This window comes from Dreissena polymorpha, chromosome 7, assembly GCF_020536995.1.
Source record: "Dreissena polymorpha isolate Duluth1 chromosome 7, UMN_Dpol_1.0, whole genome shotgun sequence".
NCBI classification, from domain to species: domain Eukaryota; kingdom Metazoa; phylum Mollusca; class Bivalvia; order Myida; family Dreissenidae; genus Dreissena; species Dreissena polymorpha.
The window spans coordinates 11,982,383-12,002,142 of NC_068361.1; the positions used below are offsets into that span (position 1 = coordinate 11,982,383).

The window sequence follows — 19,760 nt, forward strand, 5'->3', positions numbered from 1 at the left end:
CGCTTTAGCTTTTGCTTCCAGAGGTTCCGGGTTTGAATCCTGTGGAAGGCAATATTATTTTATTCAACTATTTGTAGTGCTTCTACAATATGTTTATATTTGTTAGTAGGTATATTTAATGACATGTTCCAAACATACGAACATATATGAAGGTAAAACGACACGGTTTTGGAGTAAGACTGATGCTCTTATTTCCATCCCGAAAATAGGGCTGGGTAATACGAGAGCCCTTGTGTCAGTCCGTACGTCTCTTCGTGTGTGATAGTTTGTGTATATCGTCTATATCTTGAGCAGAATTGTCATGACATATTCCTCAAACACTAAGGTAATTTTGACTATTCACTGAAGTCAGTAATACAAGTTCATAATCAGTGTCATACTTACACGTTGAATATTCAAGCCACCCATTTTTTCCCCGTACCGTATCTCCTAATTGTTCGATGATTATGTCGTGTTTTCCAAAATGTATACACCCAAAGAGATAATTTTAATAAAACTAAACTGTTTGCAAAACTATTTGATAGCCTACGATCTCCTGAAAGTATCAGTGTATAACTTGACCTTTGACGGGAAATGCGCACTTCCTGTGATGAGGGTGTCTAGATAGGTTTGGATGGTTACTTGAGGCATTTCATCCATTCGCGATACCCTCTTTTTCTAAGTAGATAAACATCGTAAGTACTGCTATTTAGCAACTTTGCACAAATCGTAATACTGTATTCATCCATTATATATATCTTCTCCAAACTGATTGAAATACGAACTACTATTAATTATATTAGCAATTACATGTGATTGCATTCGTATAGGACACATCTCACTCTATAAACACTTTCATGAAATACGGAAAGACTTAAAAAACCAGCATTCTGTTTGCACAAGTCGACGTAGCCATTCGCGACAAATTACATTCGTATTGCAGTACAGTCTTTCTCTAAAAGTGTGCTTGTTACATGTACGGACAGAGACAAATTATATCCCTCGCACTTTCCATTTGTAACCGGGTACAATGGTAATGATAGCTCAGCTTGTTATTTGACAGGGGGAGGGTGACATGCAAAATCTGGAGCATACTGGGCTTATGTGTTTTTTCATGAAGGAGTAGCGGATATTTTCACCCGCTAAGCCACTTTATATTTATATTTCTTTTAATTATTCGCCCTCCTTTCGGCTACACGCTGTGTGTGCTTCCTTCGGTTTTTTGTTTAAATACCGTAGACATCGGAATAAAAAAATTATTGAAGAAAAACTGTCCACAAATTTGTTGTTTAATTTCTTGAACGTCGAGATTTTGGATGTTCGAATAGCATTTTTTTCTTATAATAAACAGCATGTGTGCTTGTTTTCAGTAAAATATGACATGACATGAATCATGGTAAGTGTATTATCTCGAAGCGTCTTTATGTGTATTAATTCATTTTATGAAGAATTATAATGGTTTAAACCCTCTTCGGAACGGACTTTCTGTTAAGCTCATTTTGGGACCTGGCTTTCAAATGAGAGACAGCGTTTTCGTATGTTGTAGGGTTTGACACGAAATACCTACCCATCTTTAATACAGTTTATACATGTATTCCAATAGTATTGTTTTATGGCATGTTATGTGGTGCAATATAAGCGTTGTCTTAATAACGTTATTTAATTAAATAAAATAATTTTGTAAGAGAACCATACCGAATAACTGATTCAATTCGCCTTTTTTAAGAGGATGGGTCGTGGGTTTATCACGTTTAGGATATAGTATCAACAATATATGTTTCTTGAAGTTGAAAAATCAATACATTAAATTACATAACATTTTTCAATGAGTATTTGTCTTTAAAGTTGGCATCTTCATAATTTTATTTTTGTCATATGACACACTTATCCGACATTTTTCTAACCGTTCAAACGCGCGGTTGCACTTTACTGAAAAAAATACTTATTTGTTTAAAAAGATCATGAAACCTATGAGCGGGCTCTCCTCTTTATCCCGTTAAAAATGGTGAAATATTTATAAAAAAAAAAGATCCTTAAACATGTTTACTAGGTCGCGCTTTATTATCCCGACACAGATCCGAAAAAGTCACTCGGTATAGGCACCGTGATCTTTATCATGAAGATGTGCCATATTTCAACGGTACATGTCTAGTAACTACACGGATGTGAACGGATAAAATTATGCACGTTACGAATAAAAATGACATTCACTAAATTCTATGTTAACTGTTTTAAGAACATGCACAAATGGCCTGTTCCATCTATCGAAAATTAAACAAAGGTGGGTTTAGGCAGACTACATGTGAACTGCCAATTTTAAAATCACAGCTCTTTCTTTTTTCGTCAATATATTGTAGTTTCGTTGTTCATAGTCCACTGGGAATGAGAACCATAAAACAACTTCACAACATGCTTTAAATGAGGCATGTACTTTATTAATGTTTGTTTTTCGATAGCAAAAAACCCAGATCTTTGATATGTTGGAATTATGATATACCAAAAAGCGAAACCGCGTACGGAGTTTTTTGAGTGCATTAGGTTACGATAATTGTCAACAACGACGCGCTAGATTGTCACCCGATCCTGTTTTATTAGCTACTACTAGTAGAAACTTATTAGACTTTTTAGACTACTACTACTAATAATAAAAGATGCCTTTCCTACCGCGGTAAAATTTATTAGCTACTGCCAACACTAATAAAAGATCACGGTTGGCCTGAATTATTTCGACCAATCAATCAAAAGCACTCTTTACGGCAACAAAGATGGAGGCATCCAGTTCTGTTGCACTCGCTAGGTCGATCTTAGTCCAAATAATTAGACGTAAGCTACCCCGCTTACGTCTAAACGGCTACCGTCGTTTTCCTATAGCAAATTGAGTTCAACTAAAACTTCAGTTTTTCTCGTTAAATCTTTGCTAATGCATAAAATTATCATTAATTAGACATATATGTGAGCGATTACCTCTTAAATGTGTAAAAATTGTGCTTTTAAACCACTTATGTACATTTTTAAAAATAAACATACACAACACACTTCGTGTGTTTGTCGTTTATAGAATTACATTGAATTATCTTGAACGAAATTATTTTTTGAATAGGTTACACATAACCAATTGTTGTTGTACAACAAACCACATCACTTTTTAGCTTTCAGTACTCTTTAATTAAATGGAACCTATATGTGTGTGTTAAAACTACCAGTTGTATCACGGAGTGTATATTGTTAGGAGATGAATCGAGTATTTGACCCTTACTGTAGTAAATTCAATCTTATGCAAAAACTATTCATCCGATTTTATTGGTTTATACGTTATCTTGTTGCTTATTAATTCCTCTTTCAAAAATATACGTTTTAGTATATTCCCGTTGTTATTAATGGATTTATAGCGAGATAAACACAAGAAATACACATTTTATGTTTTACCACCGCGCGTTTTGCCGTATTGTGGCTATCGATTTTGTACAATTAGCGTACAGCGAAGCGCCGAGGTTATACATTTTGATGTACCCACTCACGTCTTTTGTTGAATTATAGTTTCATTTCTCGGCCGATTTTGACAAATTATATATCATTAGAAAGCTTACGTTACGTAGTAAACAGATATATAAATATATATTAAGTTTTTCTTCTGATTTCGACAGCCCGGCGAGTTATAACTTTAACTTTTTCAAATATCATACCGTTTTGGAGTTTTAGAATCTAGATTTACGGTTGACATGTTCGTACTTAATACCAATTTGTAGCGTTCTTCTGATTTCGACAGCCCGGCGAGTTATAACTTTAACTTTTGCAAATATCATACCGTTTTGGAGTTTTAGAATCTAGATTTACGGTTGACATGTTCGTACTTAATACCAATTTGTAGCGTTCTTCTGATTTCGACAGCCCGGTGAGTTATAACTTTAACTTTTGCAAATATCATACCGTTTTGGAGTTTTAGAATCTAGATTTACGGTTGACATGTTCGTACTTAATACCAATTTGTAGCGTTTATATTTGGAGTTCAGTTTTAAAAATTACATCTTGCTTAGGAGAATAGAATTCTGTATACGATAGAAAAAAAATTGTTTAAAAACGAAAGTAATTAAGGAATGAAGGCGGAAGAAAGTAGCGCGCGTTCCTAACGCACTGAACTGATGCTACGGTCTTGGCGATTATGCTTTTGTTTAGAAACCGGCCATTGAATTTCCTTTGCCATGATTATTATATTTTTTATGATATATTGTAGTATTTTGTTCACGAAACATATCACTAAAGCTTATTATAAATAAATCTTAATAAATTAACTATTTCAGCTCTTGTTTATAACACAGAAAGGGTGTTAAATTTATGATGAAACAGCGTATATAGCGGACCCTCTCGATTTTATTCGGCTTTGCATGCATACTTGAAATAAAATGGGTGTCAAAAACATTCATCGTTTGCTGTTAATTATCAACGAGGGAATTATGTATAATTATATGAAATGTTATTTACCTTAAATTATCAATTTATTAAAGATTCTTGAAAATCACGGTCGGTGTTACGCGGGTCATTTCGTATTTTGACATTAGGGCATCATGTTCAACTATTCAAAATCAGATTTTTTTTCACTGGGACGATGACGGCTTTGATTTAGACAGGCAGACAGATAGTTTATTCAGACTTATACAACAGTACATCGTCTTCAACTCAAATATATAAATTATTTTTAGACGAATTGTTAGGTGATTACACATATAGCAGTGATGATTCTGAGAATGTTGCCATGTTTCTTATCCGTGTAATCTAGAGTCCGTGGTTTGAGCATTTTTATCGCGGTGTTCAATAAAAGATATCTCAATAATCTTGTTTTTTGATAGATCTGTGGTTTTATTGCCCCTGTGTTCAGCACAAACCAATTGTCTCGTTATGATCAGATACTGTGCCGACCAATACTAAATAACACTATGGTGTCATACGCCACAGCAGGGACCTATACTTGTGATCATGGAGTCTAAGTGCAAGACTTAAAAAAGTATGTTGTTTCGCTTGCGGTTGTTAAAGCCAAAACGGGCTCCCAGCTGGCACAGCTGCTGATATTCAGATCTGAATACTTAAACTTATTTAGACCTTATTCTTAACCGTTGCGCGTTTTACGATATCGGATTTTAGGCAGGAATAAAACTCAGTGAAACTAATCAATTTCTTACACAACATTAAGCATATTAACAGTTATTGAAATTAACAATATCAGCGACATCTTTTTAAAGACTAAACACCTTTTCAAGTATCGAATTTAACATGTCAATAAAATATATTAATACCAAAAAAGGTTTCATTTAATATTGTTCACATTAAACCTTTAAATGAAAGTGTCGCTTTAACTATTTTCCGTGTCTTATTAAGCCGCGAATCGTTTGCTAAAAACAGTTAACAAAAAGGGCTACACGTTCTAATTCTTAATGAAATACAAAAATAAGTATAATATAATTAATAACGTCCATAAACACACACAGCAAGATCAAAGTTTTAATGAAAAACTAATATGACATTCCACGTAAATTATTATTTTCGTCTAAATCGAATACTATACATAGAGAAACAATGTATTTATAACCGACCAATGAGGTAACATTATGCAACTTTCAATTTACACAGTGCTATATGGCAACAATATGGAACAGTTGTAGTATTTTAAGGTCTGGACTATCATTACTTGTAAGTTTGTATAAACATTTTTCTAATGCAATTAGTAAAATAATGTTTATATTTTATGTTTAATAATTTATTGCATGATTATTCTGTGCTGTTATATGAATTTGATACCGTTAAAGCTTCCGACATGAATTCATGTCGGAACGATGCTATTGCAAAATAACGTTAAACGAAATCGACCTCATATTTATAGGAGTAGGTCGATCTACACAATACTTTTTACTCAAACCAAACTGAAATGAAAACTGCTGGTGTACCCTAGTATGGTTAGCAACGATTGTACTTTAAGACCGGGATTTCTTTACCAGAGTATCGTATCGATATATTCATTTGTCAATTTTTCTCTTGTTTCATGTTTCGTCCTCTAGCCTTTCGTCCTTTGTTTTTTAAGATAAGCATTTTAACAAATTTCATCAAACTTCTAATTTGCCAAATCTTTAGATATTTTTCCATACCCCACCCACTATTTTAATGTTTCGTTTTTACCTACTCTACTGTAAACACAATAAAATCAAAATAAAGCATAAACACAAACAAATTTAATCAAAGAAACTAGGCTATTAACAAATCACAAAAAATCCTACCATATAAGTTATGCTTGGGCGAGTAGTTATATATGTGGGGCGAATCCTTATATAATAAGGGGCGAGTTTATATGGGGCGAGTCGTTCCCTATCTGGCTACATTACTAGTTCTTTTTGAATGCTCTGAGCTTGTATGGGTGCTACTCCTATAAATATGAGGTCGATTTACATCGACGTAAGCGGGGTAGCTTACGCAGTGCTCCAGCCAGCTTTTCAAAATAGAGGGGAGCTTCCCCAAAAAGGGCACATTTCACACGTAATTTTGGAAAATAGGGCATTTGGTTATAAATATACTTAAGTATATACTTTGGTTATACTTTATACTTATTAATTGTAAACATTCGTACATTGGATGACTTCACCAATTGTATGTTGTTTCTCATTTTGTGTAATGATATTACAATAAATATATTACTATCTACATTGGCGCTAAGGAAAACAACTGAGTAGCCAATTTCCTTACCGACTTGGGCTAGCATCCGACTTCACGCATTAGAGATATGTAGATATCATATTTCTTTCCGGTGTGTCTGTGTGGGGGGGGGGAATTTTGATGTTTATTTTATCACCTATCATCATTGAACTGCATGTTAATCTTTCAGGTTCCAGTTTCAGAATCAGTGGCCTTTTAGAAGAAAATGAAATGAAAAAAAAACATGAAATAAATTCAGGGGTTTCACTGGGTCAAAAAAACGTTGTGACTGTCACTACTTAAATTCGTTGCTTTAAATAACTTTGAGCCAATGTTTATCCACAATAATAATATTAATTAAAACAAAAATCTATATTGACAAATTAAAAGTCTAAACAATGATCAATGTCACCATGAAGTAGCATCCAGTCTGGAGATTAAAATGAAACATTGTTATTGTTAATAATAGGATATATTTATTTCCCAACACGTTATTTGAACTAATGTCAACAACGTAGACAGTTTTGTTAGGTCGCGAAAATATATGACAATATCAAAATTACATTTTTCTTGCAGAGTGATAAATCCTCCTTCCAAACAAGTTCTTTATTTGTTGAAATAACAACTGTCTGCCCCTATTCATGTTAAAATTCATCATGATTGAGGACAGACAGTGTTTTAAAGTTCAAAAATAAAATCAAAACACAAATATGTTTTCCATTCCCTAATTTCGGACTAAAATTAACTGCATATTCGCATTAATAAAGATGATTAATTTTCAAATGTTAATAGGTATTTTGAATTAAAAATCACTATTTTTGCAAACAAAAAAAATATAGCCAAAGAATTCAGAAGTTTAAAAAAATCAATAGTGCTTAGTTTGATTTCATTCGAGTGTGATTATGCCTACCCAAGCGTGACCTCAGAGATAATCTCTCACAGCATGTTACTATCGTCTGCAACAAAAGGCTAATTATTGATAACAAACCATGGCCTTAGGGCTTGTTTGTTCACAATGTGCTGACTTAATACACCACAGGCAGTCATGTAAGGGTGTTATAACTTATCTGTGTATTCATGTCGATGTTTCTGGCGATTTATACGGCCTGAAAGCAGGAATTTAGAGATTAAAAGGGCATTTGACAGAAAAATAGAGGGGCGCTTTTTAAGTGGGCAAATTTTAGAGGGGCGCAGCGCCCCTCTATTTATTGCTAGCTTGAGCACTGCTTACGTCTAATTATTTGGACTAGTATGGGTGCATACGGAGTGTCAATAGCTGTGAGTAACTATTTCACAACTGTGTTTATATTGTTTCTAAAATTTCACATTTTCGATTAAATGACCCACAGCCTTTTCACAAAATGACCAGGCTAGGGCATCTTCACAAATTTTGGTGAAAAACCCATGCAGTCCCATAATACACTGCTTTTTATATCCCCCACCAACAAGGATATGTGAATCGCAGCCATCCGTCCGTTCCAATTGTGTCCGGAGCATAACTTCATCATTTATAAAGCCAGTTTTATTAAACTTGCTACAAATGTTCCCCATCATTAGATTATGTGTCACCCTTAATTACCAGGTCCCTGGCCACATCCAAGGTCAAGGTTACACTTATAGGTCAAATGTCTATGCGGTCAAATGTTTCCATCCAGTTCATGTCCATAGCATAACTTCATTTATTAATATTAAGCCAATTTCATTAAACTTGCTGCGAATATTCCCCATTGTTAGATGGTGTATCGCGCTAAACAACCAGACACTACCTCCAAGGTGAAGGTCACACTTAGATAAAGCGTCTTTATATGGTACAATGTTTCCATCCAGTTCGTGTCCAGAACATGATGTTGTCATTTATTAGGTGAATTTCTTTTAACTTGGCACAAACATTCTGCACCATTATTCAATGTGTCTTGCTTAAAGGGTTTCCTGCCTCCAAGGTAAAGGTCACACTTATATGTCAAATGTCCATAATGTTCTACACTTATTTATGTCAAGAGCATAATTTTGTTATTTTTAGCTTTTGTCCGTCATTCGTCGTCCATCATCAACATTTTGCCTTGTGAACACTCTAGAGGCCACATTTATTGTCTGATCTTCATGAAATTTGGTCAGAACATTTGTCCCATTGATACCTCGACTGAGTTTTAAACTGGGTCTTGCTGGGTCAAAAACTAGGTCACTAGGTCAAAAAAAAAGAAAAACCTTGTGAACACTGTAGAAGTCACATTTGATGCCCAATCTTCATGTAACTTTGTCAAAATGTTTGTCTAAATGATATGTTGGTTGAGTTCAAAAATGGTTCCGGCCCATTAAAAAAAAACATGGCTGCCAGGGGGCAGGGCAGTATTTCTTATATGGCTATAGAGAAACCTTATGAACACTCTAGAAGTCACAATTTTTGCCCAATCATCATGAAACTTCATCAAAACATTGGTTGCATTGATATCTCGGACGGGGTCGAAAATGGTCCAGATCGGTGAAAAAACATGGCCGCCAGGGGGCGGGGCAGTTTTCCTTATATGGCTATGGTAAAACCTTGTTAACACTCTAGAGGCCACATTTATTGTCCAATCTTCATGAAATTTGGTCAGAAGATTGGTCTGTATGATATCTTGGATGAGTTTGAAAATGGTTAACTTACGTTTGCCTGAAAAACATGGCAGGCTGCCAAGGGACGGGGCATTTTTCCTTATATGGCCATATATGGCTATAGTAAAACCTTGTAAACACTATAGAAGCCACATTTATTGTCCATTCTTAATGAAATTTGGTCAGAAGATTGGTCGCAATGATATCTTGAATGTGTTCAAAAATCGTTAAGTTGGCTTGAAAAACATGGTTGCCAAGGGGCGGGGCATTTTTCCTAATATGGCTATAGTAAAATCTTGTTAACTCTCTAGAGGCCACGTTTATTTTCCGATCTTCATGAAACTTGGTCAGGAGATTTGTCCCAATAATATCTTGTTATCTCAGGTGAGCGACTTTGGGCCTTTCAGGCCCTCTTGTTTGTTTAAGTTATCACCCGTCTTGTCGCGTTTTTTTATAGCTTTTCCGACTGTGTCGGCAACTGAACATACAGCATCGTTTAAGATCTTTTCTATAATGTCTTTCTTAACATTCAACTTCAGCTAACTTTGCAAACAATATGTTAAAAGCGTGTTTTTGCACGCTTTGCAGTTTTTAGGACTCTCTCTGGGCGCTGCCATTGTTTTTTGACAGATAGACTGTGCACGCCGCTTTTATTGGAAAAAATAGCTTTGCAAAACAAACCCGATAACCATTCAATATAAGCACCGAAAAGATCTTTATTACGCAAAAAGAACTCAATAAAAATTGATACGAACCGATGTAAAAATAATATTCGTAACTTGATTTTGTAATTCTTAATGGTACGCCAAGATTTTAAAATAAATACGTAACGGACTTGAAAATAATTCGTAATTACGAAAATACGACCCTTATCTGGAGTTCTGAAATATGAGTTTTAGATCCGATTCCAACACTTTTTATAATGACTTGCACTGAATTGTAATGACCTGTATTGGGTTGTTTTGTCCTGAATCAAATTATTCGATGCCAAAGCCCTGTTGGCGGAGAATATGTCTGCAACTGTGAAGTTCTTGTTTTATTTTCAAAACAACCTGTGGCTCTCAAAAGGAAAATTTTTAGCTGATAATCAACAGAAAAGATATTAATAAGGTATAGATCAATATGAATTTCATTTATATGGTGAACGATCATATATTCGCATCCAAAAGCTGATTGAATAAAGCGTTTGTGATTATAAAAAAGTGGGTATTTGGAATGAATTTAATGAAAACATCTAAATGCTAGGGGAGAAATCCGTTTTAGGAAACTTGTATTTTGCTAGGGGAAACAGCCTGTGTTCGGCTGTAAAAAATTGGGGGAAAATTCACTGATATAAAATTAAAAAACTCCCAAAACATTATCAGGAGAGAACACCTTATTATCAACAAAAAATCCCTTATTTAAGGCAAATGACCATTTGCCTAACAGAAAAATAAAAAACAGAACATTAAAACATAAAACACAAAATGTGACTAAATCTGGCAGTGATTTTTTTGCTTTTATTATACCCCCAAAAACAAAGTTAAGGGGGGTATATAGGAGTGAGCTTGTCGGTTGGTCGGTCTGTCTGTCTTTCGAACCGTCCGTTATTAGTGTCCGCTCTCCAATTCAAGTTGTTTTCATCCGATGTTCACCAAACTTGGTCAGATGTTGTAACAAGATGATGTCTAGGTCAAGTTTGAATATGGGTCATGCCGGGTCAAAAACAAGGTCACGGGGTCACTTAGTGTGTTTTAAACATTTAGCATGGAGTCCGCTCTCTAATTCAAGTAGTTTCCATCCGAGCTTCACCAAACTTGGTCAGAAGTTGTATCTAGATGATCTTATGGCCATGTTCGAACATGGGCCATGCCAGATAAAAAAACTAGGTCATGGGAATATCAGTGGTAATTTTGAGCAAAAAAAATCACTGTCTGGGAACACGGTCTGACCTTGGAAAGGTCAATGTAAAGCACTGGGAGGTTAAACAGATTTGAGAGATCCCAACCTTGGTCCAGCAATATACATGTAGTGAATGTACTAATTAGATATAAGAAAAGACACAAAACAAGACAACATTGAAAACTCAATGTTTTTAGAAGCTTGGGTCACCGCCTTGGAAATGTCAAAGGGTCATGTACGCACTGCCGGTTTAAACCAGTTTTAACCGGTTTACAGGGATACCTAACCTCAGACTTGGTCCACAATTGACCATCGTACAAACATGTGTAAATAAACATTGACTTCATAGCATTCCTGTTTAAATAAGCAAATTCGTTGAATTGATATCCACCGCCAATATGCTTAAGGACACAAAAGTGTTTTATTTGACACTACAAAAGCATTTTTTTAAGATACAAAGGACCATAACTCTGTTATTAACAGATGTTGTACATTGCCATTTAGCGTGTATCATCCTCTTATCCATATATATACTCATACCAAGTTTCAAGGAAATCTGCCAAAGCACTTCCAAGATATGGCTCCAGACACAAAAGTGACGGACAGATGGAAAGACGAACGGACCAAAAGATGGAAGGATGGACGGACGGACAAGGCCAAAACAATATCCCTCCGCCTATAGCGGGGGAAAATTAAACAGAAATACGAGAGAATAATAATTTTATTGATTTAATTACACAATGGTTTCATGTGAAGCACCAGAACTGCAACTATTTAAGAAATGATGATTTGAAGTAAATACGAGTATGTACATAATTTAAGGCCAAGCCCAAGGCAGAATAATCGTCCAATTGTAAGGTTGTCCAACGATAGCTGTGTTTGGTTCATTCACTTCTCTGTTATTGACACTGTTTGAGTACTCTATCGGCTACAGGTAGTTAGGGTGTAGGTCACGATTCAGCTTTTTTTTAGCTCACCTGAGCACAATGTGCTCATGGTGAGCTTTTGTGATCGCCTTTTGTCTGTAGTGCGTCGTCCGTTGTGCGGCGTCAGCATTTGCCTTGTTAACACTCTAGAGGCCACATTTATTGTCCAATCTTCATGACATTTGGTCAGAAAATTGGTCTCAATAATATCTTGGATGAGTTCGAAAATGGTTACAATTGCTTGAAAAACAGGGCTGCCAAGGGGCGGGGCATTTTTCCTTATATGGCTGTAGTAAAATCTTGTTTACACTCTAGAGGCCACATTTTATATAGTCAGAAGTCTGAACTTGGTCAGAAGATTCATCCCGATAATATCTTAGAAGAATTACAAAAATGATGCTGGTTGGTTGAAAAACATGGCTGCCAGGGGGCGGGGCATTTTTCCTTATATGGCTATAGTAAAACCTTGATAACACTCTAGAGGCCACATTTATTTTCTGATCTTCATGAAACTTGGTCAGAAGATTTGTCCCAATTATATCTTGTTATTTCAGGTGAGCAACTTTGGGCCTTTCAGGCACTCTTGTTTAAAAACATTGCATGTTCTGTGCATTTCCAAAAAGGAAAACCATTTTGTCATTTAATAAGACCCAGTTCATTCACTGCACAATTTATGAAGTTATGACTTCTTAAAGGGGGCAACATAAAAACAGCACCCTCCTATTTTGCTCTTGATCTTTCTTTACCTCAGATGTGGAAGGACCTCATAAACTTATTTTGAAAGTTTGCGTTTCCTTAAACTTACTCTATTTTTCACCATTTAAAAATTCAAGAACACATAATAAACTTAAAACAATGTTTGCCCACATGTTGGTCTGGCCCCGCAACAGTCCATATTCTTTCTCTCATACTGCTACCAATGTTCTGCCAAGAGTGCATTTTATGTATAATCATTTGATAGTTAACTATTTTAAAACAAAATTTAAAACTCGTAATTATCTTTATGCAGGTAGGACTGCCTAAGGATGGATCAAACAATATTGGAGGTGCAATTTGCGGCAAACCGAGGGACACTCAATTACCCCCATGGCAGGGTAGGACCCCCCCCCCCTGGCCCCCAGTGAATGCCGACTTGTTCTTTTCTGCAATGAAGACTTGTAAGTATTCCACATTGTGAAAACTGGTTCATGGGTTTGTTTCTGGAGTTGAAATTATTGTTTGTGAAATTGTGAAGTAGCCTGCAATCAGCCGCTGTTTTATTAGGTGAAAATGCCCTGTATCTATGAACACTTTCAACACTCCTAAATCAACTGACCATATTTGGATCTTTAAAATTACCTAATTTTGCACTTTAATTAAGAATTATCAAATTCTTGGTATACCAAAATGGTGCATTTCATATGACACCAATACTGCTTGCTACAAAGCTTTCACAGTTGCATGGATTTTATCTTTAAACCTTTTCAAAGACCCACATCACTCAACTTCAGTTTGATCTTGACATTGACCTATTTTTTGCACTAAGACTTCAAATGGGCAAATGAATTGATACTGATCCGGCTTCCACCAGGGGTGTCACCATTTATATTTATATTTTAATTTAGGGTCACTGTCACATTACCCGAAATTTAATGTTAAAACCCTTTCATACCTTAGAAATGTTTGTCATGCTTTAATAACCTTTTTGCGCTTTGGTCATTTTAAAAAACTTTCAAACAAAATTTGTTTTAAATTAGTGCATGTTCAATGTCACAAGGCATTCAATTTTGCTATAGGTCAGCCCCTGTTTCAACATGGAATGTTGAGTTTCTCTGTGGACACTGATTTATCAGGAGCATGCTACTTAGATACTAAAGGCTTCAACTAGACTATTTAACTGTGAGAAAAGTGGAGCTTGCCATCTGCAGATGGCAATTGTATTATCCTACTAATGTAACCATTGGGAGAATTTTATATACCATAGTTTTTCATCTTTGCGTATGTTTTCTGCCATGTCTTAGAAGCTTTTCTTATTTCTTCTCAACGAAAATGCATACAGTCGGAAAGAAGAAAACTTTAAAACTTTTATACATATGAGTCGTGTTCTGAGAAAACTGGGCATAATGCATGTGCGTAAAGTGTCGACCCAGATTAGCCTGTGCAGTCCGTACAGGCTTATCAGGGACGACACTTTTACACTTATATTGGATTTTTGCTAAAAAGAGACTTCATTTAAACGAAAAATGTCATAAAAGCAGAAAGTTTTGTCCCTGATTAGCCTGTGCGGATTGCACGGGCTAATCTGGGACAACACATTACGCACATGCATTAAGCCCAGTTTTCTCAGAACAAGACACATATATACCCATACTTCAAGAACAATCCCTGGGGGCTATACTGAGACTATATATCATGTCTTGATATGTATAAATATGATTAACAATGAAGACAGAGAAATATAATAAAGTTTGATGTTTTACATTTCAAATACCGGTAAAAAAACAACTGTATGATTATGTTTTGAAGATTATTTAATTGTACTATATCTATACAAGGAAATTGTTGCTACATGTAGTTAGACACGTAGATTGTTATAACTACTACTTTACCTTAAGTATTGCTGCTCATGTGAGTCAACGTTCCTGCATTACAGGTTTAGGGACGTCTTGGCATCTAAGTGCAGAATTTGAAGCAAATGTGACATCAACCCTCTAGACCGATGAGAGAAACAACACTGAACTTAAATTTCGGATATAACCCTGAACAATTGTCATCAATCACATGACATGCTGCTCACCACTAGAGGAAGACCCCTATTGAATTTGGCTTTGATTCCTCTAAGGTAAAGGTCACATACATACTTCCTTTATGTGACAGCCTTGTTGAAGGGATATCTTAAGTTCTGTCTGTGACTCTTCCTCATATTTGGATTAGTTGTTGCTTACCACTGGAGGAAGACAGCTATTGATTTTGGCGTTAATATCTTGAAGGTCCATGTCACTAGGCCATATTATTAATTTTCTTTATTAGCAACCTTATTCAAGTGATTTTTTCAGTTCTTTATGCCAAGACGAAGACTTCTATCCATTTTGGTGTTGATACTCCAAAGGTCAAGGTCACATCTTTACCCGGTATATGGTTTTGTTGTATGAAAATAGTATCTGAGAGATATACTTAAGTACCTCTTGACACTCTCAACCTAAGTTGCCTGTAACTAACAGAACACAAGTTCAAGCTCACATTCTAACCTTTCTATTTCATGAAGTAATTTCTCATCTGTCCTGGGAACACATAATATGATAATTGTATTTTCATGTTTTTTGCCAAGAAATTTCTATTCAGGATCTTTTATTGTATGGTAGCATATGAACGTACTATTGTACTGTAAATATGCATTTAGGATGGCATGCATGTTTCACAAACATTTTTAGCTCATCTATTTTTTGAAAAAAAATTATGAGCTATTGTCATCACCTTGGCGTCGGCGTCGGCGTCGGCGTTGGCGTTGGCGTCGGCGTCCGGTTAAGTTTTGCGTTTAGGTCCACTTTTCTCAGAAAGTATCAATGCTATTGCATTCAAACTTGGTACACTTACTTACTATCATGAGGGGACTAGGCAGGCAAAGTTAGATAACTCTGGCGTGCATTTTGACAGAATTATGTGCCCTTTTTATACTTAAAAAATTGCAAATTTTGGTTAAGTTTTGCGTTTAGTTCCACTTTTCTCAGTAAGTATCAATGCTATTGCATTCAAACTTGGTACACTTACTTACTATCATGAGGGGACTGGGCAGGCAAAGTTAGATAACTCTGGCATGCATTTTGACAGAATTATGTGCCCTTTTTATACTTAGAAAATTGACAATTTTGGTTAAGTTTTGTGTTTAGGTCCATTTTATTCCTTAAGCATCAAAGCTATTGCTTTCATACTTGCAACACTTACTAACTATCATAAGGGGACTGTGCAGGCAAAGTAATGTAACTCTGACTGGCATTTTGACAGAATTATGTGCCCTTTTTATACTTAGAAAATCGAAAATATGATTAAGTTTTGTGTTTAGGTCCACTTTATTCCTACAGTATCAAAGCTATTGCTTTCATACTTGCAAGATTTATGAACTATCATAAGGGGACGGTGCAGGCAAAGTTATGTAACTCTGACTGGCATTTGGACGGAATTATGGGCCCTTTATACTTAGAAAATTGAAAATTTGGTTAAGATTTATGTTTTGGTCACTTTACCCCTAAAGTATCATAGATACTGCTTTCATACTTGGAACACTCACAAACTATCATAAGGGTACAGTAAAAGGACAAGTTGCATAACTCTGGTTGTCATTGTTACGGAATTATGGCCCTTTTTTGACTTAGTAACTTTTAATATATGGTTAAATTTTGTGTTTCGATCCACTCGAAGTATCAAGGCTATTGCTTTCAAACTTCAAATACTTACATGCTATCATGAGGTTACTGTACCTGGCAACTTGAATTTTACTTTGACCTTTGAATGACCTTGACTCTCAAGGTCAAATTATTAAATTTTGCTAAAATTGCCATAACTTCTTTATTTATGATTAGATTTGATTGATACTTTGATGAAACTACTCTTACCTGACATACCACTATAGACTTCACCCAAACCATCCCCCGTGCCCTCCCCCCCCCTCCCCCCCCTCCCCCCCCCCCAATTTTTTTTAATTTTTTTTTTTTTTTTTTTTTTTTTAAGATCATCTCACAAATGACCACCACACCCTCACACTATACCCCCACCCCACCCCCCCCACCCCACCCCACCCCCCAAATTTTTTTTTTTGATTTTTTTTTTTTTTTTTTTTTTTTTTTAAGATCATCTCACAAATTATCACCACACCCTCACACTATACCCCCCCCCCCCCCCGATTTTTTTTTTTTTTTTTTTTTTTTTTTTTTTCGCTTTTTTGGAAGATAATGTAATAAATGTCCACAACCCCACACTATACACCCCTCTTCACTCCACTCCTCCCTCCTTTGTGATTGAAAATGAGAGTCCCTTCACCTTTAAAAAGAAAATAGATGAGCGGTCTGCACCCGCAAGGCGGTGCTCTTGTTTATCTGTGATATGAGGCTACTTTGTGATTAAATTGCAATTGCTGCACAAACAGGACAAATAATGATGTCCCCCCTCCTTTTATATGTAGGAATACATTTTAAAAATACCATAAATTTCCTAATTTTACGTGTAATGGCTATACATTTTATAAAAAGCAATCCTTTATTGATGGACTCTTTAAAAAAAAAAAAAAATTATTCACAACATGGTCCGGGTAGGATTTCTTTTCTGAAAAGAGTGCCATTTAAAGACATTAACTAAAGTGCACTTGCTCATACAGGTTTTCTCGTGCACATTTTATTCAAGAAGGTTTTACTAGAACTTTAATGTTCCACTGCACGCAAGAATTGTCATTATGAAATGACCCCTTTCCTATATATACATATAAGGGTTCATTTTACGAATGAATACTAAGTATTGTTAAATTATAATATTTATACATTAATTAATTTACAGTAACTGACCAGACACTAGAAGGTCCAGGTGCTGATAAACTACACAAGATCAAGTCCTGGTGTACTACACCCTACAGGTATTGGCTTGTGATAAAAGGAGTGGCATGGTTGTACTTTTATATAGGAGAAATATTGTGTATGACATGCATTAAGAAAAGAGATGAATTTTTATGCCTAAAGGCTGGCACATAATTTTTAGCTCGGCTGTTTTTGGAGAAAACCCGAGGTATTGTCATAGCAAGCTCTTCGTCCGCCGTCCGCGTCGTGCTGAAACCTTGACATTTTGCTCTAACATCAAAGTGCTTCCACCTACAACTTTGAAACTTCATATGTAGATGCATCTTGATGAGTTCTACACGCCACACCCATTTTTGGGTCACTAGGTCAAAGGTCAAGGTCACTGTGACGACAAAAAAAAAATTCTGACAAACTTTCATTTATTCAAAATTGCACCCACAGCCGAGCGTTGGCACCCGTTATGTGGTGCTCTTGTTTTAATCGTATGTTGGTCAGTACGTCTGTCCACAATTGTGTGTCTCGTTTATATCTTTACAACTTATGGATGGATTTTTAAATAACCTGGCACAAATGTGTAGCATAGTAAGAGGAAGTGTCACGTGCAAGACCCTGGTCCCTGTCTCAAAGTTCAAGGTCACACTTAGCTTTTTAAGGTCATATTTTAAGATTCTACATTGATTGGCCTGTTTGGTCGATATCTTTGTCATTAATGGATTTTAAAATGACATGGCACATATGTAAAGCACAGTATGAGGAAGTGACGCTTGAAAGACCTAGGTCCCTAGCTAAAATGTCAAGGTCACACTTAGACTTTCAAGCTTACCGGTATATTTCATGATTGTGCATTTATAGATGTGTCCAGTCCATATGTATGTCATAAGTTGATGGATTTTAAAATACCTTGGCACAAATATGTAGCACAGTAAGAGGGAATGTCGGGCTTAAGACCATCCTTATCTCAAAAATCAAGGTCGCAATTAACCTTTTAAGGTATTATTTTAAGTGCATTGATAGGCGTGTCCTGTCCATATTTTTGTCATTAGTGGATGGATTTTAAAATAACGTGGCACAAACGTATAGCACAATATGACGAAGTGTCATGCGCAAGACCCAGTTTCCCAGGTCAAAGGTCAAAGTCACACTTATACTTTCAAGATCATATTTCATCATCGGCATTTAAAGGCGTGTTGGGTCAACATCTTTGTTATCAATGAATTGCTTTTAAAATAACTTGGTACAAATGTGTAGCACAGAAGACGAAGTGACACGCGCGGCTCAGGTCTCTTTATGGATTTTGCATTAAGAGGTGCAGCTGGACTGTCGTGTGTTTGACCAAGGTCCCTATCCCAAATGTCAAAAACCCAGCGGGGGCATGTGTCATCCTCTGGAATCAGTTCTTGTTTTGTCACAGAATACTAGTATTTTAAAAGAAAGTTCTTACGGACATAGAGATTACCATGTATTTAAGCTGGTATATGACTATCTATAATCTTATGGATATTGATGCAAATTGTCATTGATGACATGGCTAGGTCATGGTCACGAAGAAGTGGGTGAACCTTGTTGCCTCTAAAGACATGGTTAAAGTAAAGTTGTGTTTGGACCACAACTTTGTCAAGCATTATGTGATTGTAAAATAAATTGGCGCAATTGACCACTATATCGAGATGAGGATGTCACATGAAGCAACCATTTTGTTTATTATTTTTTTAACAATTGTGTGTTTTAGTTTTATTTGGTTAATTGTACAAATATGAATAAGCATGACACGTTTTTATTGTATAATATATGTTATTTATTACCAGAGTCCCTTTAAAATTAATGTTTAATATGATTCTGTACACTTTCAAGTTTTGTTGGGATCAACTTTAGATTTATGGCCTCTTAATTGATGGTAATTGAGGAATTTTGTATGTACGGAGCCATCGCATAGAATTTTATTAATTCAATTGAATTTAATATCATCACACTGGTTGAGATTAAATGAATTTTTTCAGTTCATTGATTGTTTGTTTAAATAAGTTCCATGTGCTATAATTTACTTGACTTTAAATGTCTCTTTCAGTGTTTCTGGCGGCTGGTGGAGCGATTAAAGAAAAGCCATGCTAATGTTGCAATGATATGTATGCTAAACAAAATAAATAAATTTAAAAAAAAAATGTTTTAA

The 19,760-nt window shown here is 35.6% G+C and overlaps 1 long non-coding RNA gene across 1 annotated transcript; it reads left to right on the forward strand.

Annotated features, from left to right (window-relative positions):
- Positions 1-11,257: 11,257 nt before the first annotated feature.
- Positions 11,258-19,753, forward strand: LOC127838957 (uncharacterized). Its single transcript, XR_008030086.1, has 4 exons — positions 11,258-13,210; positions 14,686-14,874; positions 17,577-17,652; positions 19,659-19,753. It is a non-coding gene; the product is annotated as an uncharacterized LOC127838957 (long non-coding RNA).
- The last annotated feature ends 7 nt before the right edge of the window (positions 19,754-19,760 follow it).